At 38.3% G+C, this 14,280-nt stretch overlaps 1 protein-coding gene across 2 annotated transcripts in view; it reads right to left on the bottom strand.

Annotated features, from left to right (window-relative positions):
- Positions 1 to 14,280, bottom strand: part of MOB2 (MOB kinase activator 2) — a 109,683-nt gene that overhangs the window by 80,083 nt on the left and 15,320 nt on the right. The window contains exon 1 of one of the 2 annotated variants that reach the window (XM_077784251.1): positions 4,773 to 4,885. The exons of the other annotated variant lie outside the window; for it this stretch is intronic. The gene's annotated coding sequence lies outside the window, so the exon portion shown is untranslated. Of the gene's footprint in view, positions 1 to 4,772; positions 4,886 to 14,280 lie in introns of those variants that run through there. 2 annotated transcript variants of the gene reach the window in all.

Raw genomic sequence — 14,280 nt, forward strand, 5'->3', positions numbered from 1 at the left:
CAGAGAAAGCGAAAACAAAACACAAAAAAAGTTGCACTAAAAAAAACCCAAAAAACAACAAAACAAAAAACCAAATACCCAAAACCACTATCAGCCACCAAGATTGAGCTAATTAAATCTGGCATGTGTTTCTCTTTCTGAAAAACTCTTTCACTGAGCAGCTGACCAGCACAGTAATACTTCTCTCATCCACAGATTCAAAAAAAGCACCTTCCAAAATGTGCACTTGCCAAAGCACTTCTCCTGCTACATAAGATACAAAATCATACCCCCACAAAGGCAGAAGAGAAATAGGCCTCCCTTCTCCTTACACTTTAAATAAATGTCTCATATATTGGCCTCAAAATCACCCTTCAACCCTACAGTAAAGTTCACCAAGGTCCCAGACCTTAATAAAAGAAACCATACAAGCAAACTTACAACTTGAAAAATAAACTAACATTGTACATGGAATAAACAGAAAAAACACTCACTAAAGCCACTGTAAATATAATACAAATCAATATATTGAACAGATCAACATGATTAACATTTTAATAGTCATCACCAAAAAGATAAGTAAAATACAGTCAGTAACATTTCATCAATTTGCTTTATAAATCTATAGAGCAGGAGTCAAATCTAGAAATTAGGTAAAAGTAGTCTGGATGTTTCAGAAAGGAATTTAAGAAACTATCTTCCCTCCAGCACACCAAATATATCCTGAGCTTTTTCCAAATAAAATTAATCATCTCCCCATTTAGAAGGTCTCCCTTTCTCACTTAGAGTCCTGTAAGAAGGGTATCACAATATTAAAGGTCTGCCATCACACTTTTTTCCTCACAGCTTACACAGATCCTTTACTTACATGCTAAGTAATTCGTTTACTGTGGAAATTTTTCCCAAAGGGGTGAATTGTATTTTAAGAACATAGTCTAGCATCAACTTATTTTGTGGGAAAGCAATTGACTTGAAGTAAAATACAAACAGCATACTCAGTGATTACTGCTGCTGTTCTGACTTCCAGGTTAATAAGAATTTAACCACTGTGCATGCGGCACAAAGAGGAGGTGCATTAGTTCACATCTCAGGAGACTTGGCCCAGCCTAAAGTAACTTTTATCAGTTGTGCAACACAGCTGTAATTCAGACAGCCCCTTCACACAGCCACAAAAACTAATGCAGGAAGTCCTCCACTTCCTCTCATTATCATTACACTTCCAGAATTATACTTGCAATAGAAGCAGCAGCATCCTTCCTATGAGCGTGCATCTTCTTGATTTGTTTGAGGCTGCACAATGTTCCTTTGGAAATGTGTTACTTAGAGACCCAAAGCACAACACTCTCCATCTTCTCTAAGTGTGCCTGGGACACACGGTATTCACCTCCCAAGGTCATTATGAGGAATACCATTTATAACTTGCTAAGCTTAAGAAGCTACACAGTTCTGCATAGCTGTCAGTTTAGGGCAGCTGCTTAAACCCAGGGCAGCAGTGAGGGCAGAGCTTCCTCTTCTTAAAGGTCCTGGTTCTCTCACAGAAATCTCACAGCATAATGAGAAACACCTCAGGTGTACATCAGGTGGCATTCTTTCTTGACAGCAAAAAAGAGGCTTTAAATTAAAAAACTGAAGGGCAATTCATCTATGGGTCAGGAAAAGATGAATATGTATTTCAGATCCTTAATATTAGTGGTGGCCTTCCTCCTAAAGAAACTCCTTAGCTGGAAATCACTTTAGATAATGAAACCTATCGTATTATTTCCTTCGCAGCGACTGCAAAAACTGTTTGTAAAGATGCAGCAGAGGGAAATCACCCTTGAAAACGCTCAGTCATGAATAATACATTTAAAACATGTATTACCCAACAGGCAAATGCATTACAGATTTAAAAGCCAATAAGTGAAATTGGAAGGGTTTTTTGAAATGAAAATCAGGGCACTGTTTTCTTCTAAGGACTAAACACAAGTGACAAACTAATTTTAAATATGAACTTAGGTGTTACAGACCTCTTCACAGACAAGTATGTCCCAGACCTCTGTAGAAAAATTTTTGGTGAAAAATGTGTTCATAGTTCTCATGTTACTACTGTAAAGAAACAATAAGAAACTCAAAGCCTGAGCAACAACGTAGATGGAAATCTAAGCTGAAGCCACAGGACCCAAGAGTGTCACATTTCCTTCCCTCTGACTCAGGCCTGGATATTCTAGGCAAAATAAACCCATGCAGGATGATCAAGCATGCCTCTCTGACAAACCTGCTGCATCACTGCTGTTTCCAGAGGCTTCCTTGCAAACGTGATGTAAGGAGGAGATCTATCTACCCTAAAAAGTAAAGTACTCAAAACACTGTTTAGAGCTCTCTACTGTAAATGCTGCCAGAACTCATATTGTGATGCTAGATGTATCTTAAATTCCTGGTAGTGTTTCACAGATAACTTATAAACAGAATACAACAGTAGCTCTATTTCCAACTCTTGCTTACCTTTTCAAAATGTATAAACAAGCCAATCTAAACTGAAATAATTGTGTTTCAAAACATCGTCCTCACATGGGCTTCCACAAGTGTTATTTCTTATTATCCAGTTAGTCAAAACATAATCCTTTTTGACAGCGTGGCTTAGTAAAAAGATTATTTTTTTTCCTATTTCAGGGAAAATACTCCATTTACAAAGTATAATTTTTCAGAAATCCACATAAAAATATCTGAATGGTACAGAAATTTCAGGTTTGTTCCTTCAAATGGTTTGCTTACCTTTTTTTAATGGTTTGTTAATTTCCCCTTTTAGCTGGAACCAAGAATGCTTAAATTCTTCACTAATATGCACAATACTCATTCTGCAGATTAGGCTATTACCCAAGTAAAATTTTCCCTGTAGACTGAAGAGTATGAAATGTACACAGAATATCCATTTTTAAACATTTTCTATGTGATTTACAAGGCTCTTTCTAGCAGCTGAAAACTTTTAAGTTATTTTTCTGACACCTGCTGTTTCTTCAGGCCTACGGCAGTGCTGCTGCAGCAGTGGATGTAGGTTATCAGCCATTCCTGAGGTGCTGTGCTAGAAGTCACTGCAGAACCTACACCCACAAAGTTTCTCCAAAATCAACAAGTGAGAGCAAAGCTCACAGAGATAACTATATCCATACTGCTCAGTGGAAAACAAACTGCAATCTATGTACCCCAGTCTTACACTAGGGAGAGAAGTCACGCTGATATTCAACCACAACCTGGAGTTATTGGTGGCAAGCCATTCCCTATATTCAAGGTGTGCTGCATTTTCTGGTACCAGGGTCTGTGTGTATAAAAAAAGTCGTCCCGAGGAAAGAACTAAAGAAAATAAATTCATTTGTACTGTAGCCTATCTCCACATTTATCATATTTACCAATGCTTTAGTCCCATCAACAGCTTAACAAGATATAGACGAAGTATCTCAAGGATATGTGAGTCTTTAAAATATCAGCAGTTGTCAATAACCTGCCTGAAAGTTACCATTTTAGAAATAGGAAGTGAAAGACAAAAGGGAGCTGGAGAGATGTGTCTGAAGTCACCGGCATGCTAACGGCCAAAGTCAAAATAAAAATGCAGCTCTGTTGGAATCCTAAAGATGCTCTCTGTAGAGACAGCAAGAAAGTCTAAAATCCAGTTAGTTACATCAAGAGCAGTTCCACTCATTAAGCAAATAATTTAATTCCATGTTCATCAGCATTTCTTAGTAAATTCTCCTAGCAAATCTATATAACAATATGGACACAACAGAATTCTCTCTCTTGCCCCCTCTGGAAATACAGGAAGACTTAACTGCGAAGAGCAAGCTTAGAGGTATTTTATCATCCTCACCAGAAATGGTTCTTCAAGGACTCAGGGTGGAGAGCAGATAACTTTTCACAGTCTTGTCTCTGTGATAGGCCTACAGCACATGTTCATCAACCAAATCCAGACTTTGGAAAGCTTTGGTGGAATAGGTGCACAGATGTTCCTCCAAGCAACTAGGGCAAGAAATAGCCTGATTCATCATCAACAAGAACTCTAAGCTAAAGAGAGCCTAAAATTCATTAGCACACCAGTATCACAGCACTACCAGTATAAACCCTGCTGAAGGACACTGGCTAATGAAGAAACAACATTTCTCAACACAATTCAGAGTGTTATTTCAGGTTTCTCTCTTGAACTTGACCAAGTAGGCCAAAGGATGCTGAGAACAATGGAAAAAGCTACATGGCTTGTTAAAACAAGGATTGTTGTCCTTTTTAACTGGCTAATGTAATCCTTTCCCTCCAATTTTAGTTAGCAAGAAGGTGATATTTAAATAAGCAGTTCCAGGCAGTACATTTCTCTTAGAATTACCATCCAGTATTGATTTGTTTTTGGTAATTGCCTTTGGACAATCTAGAACAACAGACATCATGAAATATACACTGATAAAAAAAATGAAGAGTTTTTCAGACAGCCACATACATACTTATCTGGTACTGCAAGTAATTTGTCCTCTTGTTTGTATCCGAAAGCAATGTTAAGCTGAAGGAAAAACATTTCAGAGTAAATGAGAGGCCTAGCATAATCATAGCCATTAGCATGAAACCTGCACCATTAAACCATGTTTATGGGGAAGTGAAAAAACTGTCCAACAGTTTTGTGAAGGTTTGTAAAACATTATCAGTAGGAATTTAAGAGCTGCAGGTTTGCATTACAAGCAGTGGAAAAACAATGCACCAAATCTTACATTATACTGTGATTTTGAAGCTTTTTCATTTTCAGTGTGAAAATAATGCAGAAGTAACTACCATGTACTCACCTGCACAGAAAAATGCTCTGGCGCAACAAAAAGTTTTTGAAGAAGTCCATGTTGTGAATCTGAAACTTGGCTCAAACTCTGGTAGGGCAACAAAAGACACTCATCCAACAGCTGCTGGCTGTTTTCATCCCGAGGAAATACCTCCAGTTTGCAGTTGTGTTCTTTCGCAGCTGCACAATCCCCCTGAATCCATACAGCAGGCTACAGCACAAACATGCAAGGCCACAAATATTAGAGTTTCACCTCTCCCTCTGCACTCCTGCACACTGGGGGCTACCCTGCTTCACAAAGCTTTGGATGGCTCTTGAGATAGCACTGTCTTTAAACACCCATTGGCCTCAAGTGCGGCAATCTGGTTTAGGCTTTGTTATTCTAATATATGGATTTGTATAGCATTCCTGAAATATTTTACTGGAAATTGACTACTTGGACTTAAGTTTTCTAAACAGCACTGTCCTCCCAGTCATTAAATACCTGGAATATGGTGGAAGCCATGCTCCAGCTTTTATATTTCCATCACTTGTGAGGAGCGATTTCTTATCAACCATCAGGAAGCACTGAATTTCCAGCCTGCATTCCACAGTGTAAAGACTGCATTGTAGAATTAGGTGAAGTAGTTTTCCATGTTTTTCCTAAAATTATTTCATCTCACAAATATGAACTATTATATCTCCAGATTTGAAAACAACATGTGACTCTAATCACAGATTTTCCCTACTAGAAAGCTACAAAGCACCATTATCACATCCTTCAATTAAGGACAGGGTGTTCTACTTCCCTAACAGTGTCAGATTCTGCCTGATAAATAACTACAAAGCATCATTACTGCATCCTTTAGTTAAGGTTACAGGGGTTTGCTTCCTTAATAGTGACTAACCAAACAGTACGTAAGCTACAGGAAAAGAGCACCATTCTCCTCTCCTGCTACCTAAGATTTGATTAATGGTAAGAAGATGTTATTGTAATCAGCACTACAGACAGCAAACTGCAAGACAAGCTCAGATGAGTGTCTGGTCCATTTCTTCTTAGTCAGTCTTAATACATAAAATACTCATACCCTTCTGCAAGAATGCAACCTTCTGCAAGAGTGCTACAAGGCTTATTCACCTTAATTTTATCAGGAGGCAATACTGACCACCACAGCTCTACATATATATATATATATATTAAAACCAGCAGTCCCAAATGCTCCTAAGCAATAGCATTGGTATTGGCAATACCAGAAGCATTGTGCCACCATCCTTGAAATCAGAAAGCTAATATTTTATTGACAACCAGAAGATGAGACTACAGGAAAAATTACTCTCTTCAGGTGATACCTGTGCTCTGTTCAGATGGGATACTGAGCTTTTCTCAGTGGCAGGATACCTGAAAAAAATAAGATATTATCCTTAAAATTAAGATCCCGCTAATGTTTATCTGATGGAAGAATTCAACTTCTCCTTAGGAAAATGGTTGTGTAGTTTTTGGAAGTACATATAAACAGTTCCAATTGACGATGCACTGCTTTTTAAAGTTAGCTTCAGTTCCAATTAAATCACAAGTGGCATGGCTGAGAGCAGAGTTTTTCTGCTCTGCTGGGTGGCCGGGGTCCAGGCCATCTGCGTGGAATGCAAGGCAGGACATTCCACCCTTCCGCCAGCATGTCCAGCGGTGCCAGCCGCTCCTGCAACCCGCCAAGGGGACAGGGAGGGATCTTCTTTTGTTTTCCTTATTTGTTTATTTGCTTTACTCTGGCAGCAGGCAAAGGGCTCCTCTCTTGCCAAGTTCATTACTATTGTAAAGCTTTCCCAATTACACTGAGTAAAGCACTACAGTGAGGAGGGGAAAAAAAAAAAACATTTTAAAGTTTACAATTAAACTACATAACTTTTTAAGGCTTGACTTCAGGAAACAGGTGGGAGCTGGATTTAGCTTCTCTCTCCCAAGTGCTCAAATCCACACACATCACTCATTCAAATATTTCTAATTTTTCAATATATTTTTTTGTTAAATTAAAGAAGCACGTGAGTTTTATTAGCCTCTTGATGTACTGGTCTTCTACAGCCCCCTTCCAAACAACTTCCAAAACATCCAGGTTTTATCCTTATATCTGGGACTACTCAGCCATAGGTGATATAATAACTACTATTTCCCAAAATTACGATCACTTTGTTATTATTAACATGAAAAGACATGCCTGTATCATTTTGGCCCCCATTAACTTTCTCCCTCATCCCACAAAATTCTTGTCCCCCACACACTGAGTACAGACACAAACGGTTGGTGGAGCATCTCAGAGTCTCCTAAAGATAGCAGACTCATCAAGCAGCAATATTCCACTAGTGAAAACAGATTCAGGAGAATCATATTGTTTTTCTCAGCGGCACCACAGCCTAAATCAGCTTTTTTTGTTTGACTTATTCTGAGGAAGTGAAAGGTGCTACTTAAATCTTAGAAGATTACGAACTCCAGTTTTATCACTCTGAACATCAAGTTGACTGCCCCAGCCATATAGAGTATATGCACAGAGTAAGTTCTTTCTCATGTACAACTCAGTTGTTCTGTGTCTACTCTGCAGTTCAAACATTACATGTTTACCTTTGAAGAGATTTTATTTACTGACTTGTCTCTTATGTCTAATTTTCAGTGCCAAAATTTATCTATCAATCATTCTCCACTTCTCAGATCAGTCAGTACTATATATCAGCCAGGTCTAAGCTGCAAGGGAACCTTCCTCTCCAAGAAAGAGGAATCCATTCCCATGTAGTAACTAGTTCTCCAAGCACAGCAAGACACAGTGAACAACTGCACTCTGACATGCAGGAGCAAGTCTTTTTCTTGTCCCTTCCAAGAAAAAGATAATGAAACAAAATACAGCACTTTTTTGAAAGGCATTATTTGCAAGTCCTTTCTGCATAGCTGAAGAGCAAAGTATTTACTTCATATATTAAAAATAGGTAGAAGACCTGAACACAGCAATAACTATTTTATACTACAAGAGTGCTAAACATTCCACAAAACCCGTCTGTTTCTCCAAATACATGAAGTTCCAGCAGCCAAGAATTAAATCCAGAAGCCTTCCATTAATCTATCACTGTGAAAATAATTCACAGTTACACTTTAATACAAAAGGAAGCAGTAAGACCAGCAAATCCTTACTGTCAAGCTTAATCGATACCTGCTTAGGAAAAAGGATGAGAGAAGCAGGAGAATAGGAATAGAATTAAAAGCAAACACATGTCCACCACTTCCTGAAGTTCAACAAAAGGCACCAAAACTAACCAGGCTGCTGCAGTGCCCAGCTCATACCTGCCACGAAGCCCCTGCCCACAAAACATGCCAGACATGAGCATTCCAAAGATTGAACATTAGCCTTTTGTGAGATGTCCCTACATTTCTTAGCAGGAAAGGAAGAAGAAAATGGACTGCTGTCTAAATCTGTTTACCTAAAATAATCCATCCCTACTCCAACACTCCCTCCCCACCTGGAGGGATTTAAGAAGCATGCACTGCCATGATCTGACAAGATCCAATAAACCAGACAGCCTCCCTCTCGCTCGCACAAGGACACAGCTGCTCTGATGCCTCATCTAGGCCTTGTGTGTCCAAATGTCGCCTGTACAGCCCAGCAAGATCTTTATTTCAGTAGCAAGAGTTACACATTCCTCTAATCAAGGCTGCAGTTAGACCCACAGGCAGATAACCAAATCCTGAAGGCTCCTTCTCACACAAAAAGATCAGTAGAGCTTGTGCATTGTCTCTTTCCAGCTCCTCTCTCTTACAGTAGCTCTGCTAAAACTTGATACTTCCCAAGCAAAACTGTCACCAGCTAATCTCTAAAAGCCACCAGCACTCTTCCCCTCCCCACAAATGGATCCATCCACAGATCAAAACCAGCTGCTCCTGATAAACATACATGGCTGCATTTCACAATACACTGGAGACCTTTAAAGCACTGTGCCTGAGCACAGCATGCTTGGTCCTGTAACAAGTGTATTAAGACACTACCCCTTGCATCCTGGAGCACAATTATTATTGGGAAAATGTGCACAAAATCAGAAATTTTAAGCATGAACTGAGTCACAAGGAATGTTCTCTGAACAGCAGCTAGGTAAATTCAGGGTGAACAGAATTAGTCATCTTCAGTGAGTCACACAAAACAGAACAATTTGCAAAGAAAGCAAATTAAGAACATTCTGTTATAACTGATTTTAGTAAAGAACTTGATATAATTTCATAGTATGTGCATATATATTATAAGTTCTAAGCTAGATTTTTACATACCAAAACATCTGGCTGAGCATGTAGCAATAGACAGTATGTGATGCACATCCTACTTCCTAACTTCCCTCTGGTGCCCTGGCCAGCATGAGTTTGCCATCTGTGACACTAAGAGAGGGAGCACATTTATCATTATTCTCCTATAATCACATATTCAATAAATAGGATTTCAGACCTAACAGCTGCCCCCAGCAATGGGCCAAGTCAGTCCTTTACCAAAAGATTACATGCAACTATCCACAAAGGGAATCCACCTCCATCCCCAGGATACGCAGCAACCCAGAGTACCAAGTGTTATTTCAGGGGAAAAAAAAAAAAGGCAAAAGATATGCATAACTTAGAGTTGAGTTTTTTGCTGTTACCATAGAGGGTGACAGAACACAAAAGAAATTATGCAGAATTACTCCAATTTGCATTCACTTTATTGTGGCAAAGCAACTTGTGTATAAAAGAGTATTTTCTGCTAATACACTGTTCTACAAACTATTCTTCAAATAATGATAATCAAGTTAGAAAGGCTAAGCCTCAGTCAGAAACTACATCTATGGAAAGTGTGCTAGAGCATCTGTTGAAGCATATGAACCACATTAGCATGCCCCACCACCCTATAAAATCACACACATATATACAAACCATCACCACATACCCTCATGAAATCTACAGCAATTAAACAGTATAACCAGCAAGCTGACATGCAACTTGTTTCTGCAACTGCCCTGGCACCTCCAATCTTCTGCTTACCAGCTTTCTCATCCTGACTGATTACACTTTGATACCAGATTTGAAGTTACTTTTCTCCCACCAAACAGAAGCATGTTCTGTCAGTGACATTTCTGGCTCCACAGTTATAGCAAATGTGAAGAACAACTTCACAGACATTGGAACAATTATTTCACAAAGGATATATTACTTTACTGAAAATGGATTCTTTTAACCTGTTTCATAGAAAAAAAGGTTTCATCTTGTCTAGCACTTAACAAGTTTCCATAGCACCTAATGACACAGTTCCACTAATACATCAAGCCAGGAAACTGTCACTACCACCATTACAATTGATCGCAGTCCCCCCCTCTATCACTCCAATTTCACTCTGTGCCTCTCCCATGCAGAGGTACTGTGCAGCTGTACAGTGAATTGGATCAGGAATTGATCCCAACTAAAATAAAATGCTGTTTTCTTTCCATTAGTTTTAAGCTGCATCACTGGTAGCAGGATCCAATTCCCAAGCACTCAAGCCCTTCAGCTGGCAAAGAGAGGAATAAGCAGCTCCAACAGTGAGGAGGGCACTTCTCTCAGCAGTCTCAAAGTGCTCAGGGAACTACAGCATAAATTGCAGTGTCTTTGTGTGATAGCAAGAATTTTGTTATAGGATACTGTGGTGCTTTTTATAAAGACCTGCTCCTTCTTGTAAAACTATACCTAAAGTTCAGTTCCACAGAAAATCTTCAAGGTTGCCTTTACAGATTTTTCACTTGTTACTTCAGCTTCAGTTGTTTCAGTTGCTCTCTTCTGGAGTCAAACTAAAGCATATGTATTAGAAAATTATGTAATGTGTAGTGAACAGAAGATACCAAATGAGATATTTATGGCAAATCTGAAAAATTTAGGAAGTTCAACAGCTCTTTTCACCTCTCTTCTCACCTTTTCCAGAAGAGAAGATTTTAAAAACAGGGGAAGGATCACAGTAGAAACGATTGGGCACAACTCCTGGTGTAACCATAGCTCCTGAGCTGAGGATCTTCCAGCCCATGGCTTTGACTCTGGCAGGCATTTACACTGGATGGCCCATTATTGCAACTGACACAACAAATATATGCTTCTTTTGTCTGGAGAGGAAAATTCTCCTTCTCATCCCAGTGATCCACCCCATTCCCCAATTCTCAATATTATAAAAGCAATTCAATGTTTTTATATTTTCAACTCCATGTTGCAAAGTCCACATTTACCTCCTCCAGTCTCAGTCATGAAGAGTAGCAATACATTTGTTAGATGGTGCTTTTTCTGCCCAGCTGCATGGATACCAAGAGAGGGAAAAGCCATGTACACAAGACGGATTTTTATTAATGTTGATTTTATGCTATAATTTTATACTTTTCATACTTGTGTGCTAATGTTTTGTTCAAAATAAATCTCAATGATACAAAATGATGAGCTAAACCTAGCATTTAATTTTCCAAATAGTACTTGCACATTCTGCATTTTGATACATATGCTAATACCTACTAATTAGAATCATAACAAAGACTTTCAAGATAGGAATTAGGGAGAGGAACTTTCCAAACCAAAATTGATTAGTTATATGACAAAACAAACATTAGAACCACTTCTTCTGTATAATGATGCAAAATACTCTCACAATAGGAGAATTGGAGAAGAATTCTAATAGGAAAAAAATTTTAAAACCTGCTATTTAATTTAAAACATGCTATAAATTTGCCTTTTCATTATGTTCAGCCTCAAACACTGCTCAAATAAAAAAATATCATCTATATTTTGTCATAGCTAAAAAAAAAAAAAAAACAAAAACAAGAGGTAGCACAGTTTCTGTGTGATATAGTACAATGTCTAGGTATGGTATTAGAAATGAGTGACAAACACCATGCAAGGACTCACTGATAAAACCAATACTGCAGTATTATGGTTAAATTCTCTATAGCAAAAATTTGTCTTATTGTTTTAGAGTACTTAAAGGACCAAGGAAGCTTCTACACTCATGTGCTTTTTTACAAAATGAAGGCATATTTTACTTTTTATCAGCACTGCAACTACATTAGCTTAAAAGGTTGATTCACAGAAGCCTACAAAAGATGAAGCAATACAATTTCATTGTATGGGAAGATCCTAATCAGTACGTATTAGCAAATTTAATACCAAAGACCACTGAGACAGGCCTAGAGGTTAAAATCCATTATCTTTCTAGTAATACTCCTTTGATACATTCTAAAAGCTCCTGCCTTTGTAATAAAAATAAAATTCTGTCAATCATTCTCCTTTTAGATTAAATTCATAAGCAAAATTATGCTCACTAGAAATATATTCATATATGTTGAAATCCTGAGAAGTATTTCAGCTTGGCAGGAAAACAGTGTCACACTATTAGAATTGCAAATTATATCACCTTTTAGCAAGTGACCAGCAACAGGCCACTCAGAAGCACTTGGCAAAGGAAGAAGGCTTGTTTTCACAGTAGTTAACGCTTACTTTGTGGCTAATCCATCTCAACTTTGCAGGCTTGCTTACCTCAGCAATCTGCACCTTTGAAAAAAGTAATGGGAGAAGTGAAAAAAGTAATGGGAGAAGTTTATATTCCTGTTCAGACTGTTGCTTTCAGTGTATGAGTGAGTTCATCTGCGGGTACACTGCTCCACAATGACAGCGTGAGTATTCAAACTGCTACCAGACTGACTACCTTTTTCTTACCATGACCCCCCAACAAACTCAAATCCTGAACTGGAATTTAGACTACTTAGATATCTGTAGTATACAAAATGCTACTCAGAAAAACAAGTCCACCCCATCAGTTAAAACCAACTTGCTCATTTCTTACACCATGTGTTGTGCACTTCCCTCCTTAGCAGTCCCCACCTTGGTCACACACAGAAGATATCCTTGGAGCCATATTCTCAGTCACACTGAAGGAAATAACACTATTTGAAAACAGGATGTGCACAAGAGTTTGTTTTGTTTTTTTGGGTTTTTTTTATTTTTGTATGCACATTCCCAACTTAAATCTTCACCGAATATTTGGGCAAGGGGAGAACAAATTGAAGCCGAAAGCTTTACATAACCAGCAAACACATAAGCAGCAACAAAAGGATGGAAAAACAAGATTATGCTCTGAATGCTCTTGTCTAACATGACAGCAAAGCCAGGAAGCCCTGCAGAAAACACAAGCTAGATGCAAACTGTTTTATTTCCTATTGCTTCTGTGTTTAAAAACATCCCCAGTATGCATAAATCAAGATGTCACTGGCAGTGAAAACAGAAGCCCAGCTTAACTCCTTAGCTACAAGGCTCCATTAATCCCTCTCTAACATTCTCACTAGGGTCCCCAGCTTTCTTTTGCTCTTATAATATCAAGCGATGGCAAAAAAAACCCAAACAAACAAAAAACAAACAAACAAAAAAAAAACCAACCAAAAACTATGGCAATGACACATATGGAAGAAATTTGTATTCACTTTTCAGATAATGAGAAAAAATATCTCCCTCATAGTCACAGCAGTGAACACTAAGGCAAGCAGGGGCTACTGGGGCATACGGACAATTATTGCAATTTTTTTAACCCGAATTTATTTATAAAAGCACCCGAAACACTGAGAACAGTCACAACTGTAGTCCAAAATGGACCAACATAAAATAGCAACATCATTGCTTGGGGGCTTTTTTAAGATAATCAGTCTTCAGAAACATTTCTAGTTCATGCTTATGAAAGCTCTGTTTATTATTAGTGCAAGGTAAGAGAAATGCTGTCCACAGTAAACTTACTGGAAGGAGAAGCTGGAGCAATAGAAAGCAACAGTTTTCCCCTAGAGAAAGGGAACCTCCTGCTTCGGCACAGCCATGCTAAAAATCCACACAGCTTTTCTTTGGACAAGGTGTAACCCACTGAGGTCTGTCAGGAAGGTTACAGATGTTGCTGTCACAGTGCATCTGAGGCAGCAGGCACTGCATGTTCAACTTTTTTTTTTTTCCACTTTCCTTACAATCCCAGATGTGAACTATTTTCACAATTATCTAAAGAATTTATCAGCAATTTCTTCACTGGTTTATTTTGGTAAAAGCTATACCTTCTAAAGAAAAGAGTACAAAAGAGACAATGCTTAAAAAACCTGCACGCCTTTTCATATTAAAAGCTCCTAAGAGATGCTACAGTCTTGTCTGCTCCACTGGCATAGGATAAGGTCATTCTTTATATGATACAGGACTTAATCTTCTCCAACATATTCTGGAGAACATAATGCCTGAATGAGTCATGTTCTACTGTATTTTAAAGGAAATTGAATCTCACCAGGAAGTGCAAAGGTACAAGACTCAAATGTTGGATACTGCAATACATACTTTAGTTACCTTTTGAACAAAGTTAGCTAAACCAATGCTAATCCTTGAGAAATCTACATGCACAATAATCTGTACACAATATTTTCCTAACAATTTGATTTAAAACCTACTAAAGAAGGAAGCCAGGGAAGAGCAATAAGTTTTCATAAGCCTAAAGTGCAAAAAGTTCCAAGGAATGTAAAAA

Source organism: Lonchura striata, chromosome 6 (genome assembly GCF_046129695.1).
Source record: "Lonchura striata isolate bLonStr1 chromosome 6, bLonStr1.mat, whole genome shotgun sequence".
Lineage (NCBI taxonomy): Eukaryota > Metazoa > Chordata > Aves > Passeriformes > Estrildidae > Lonchura > Lonchura striata.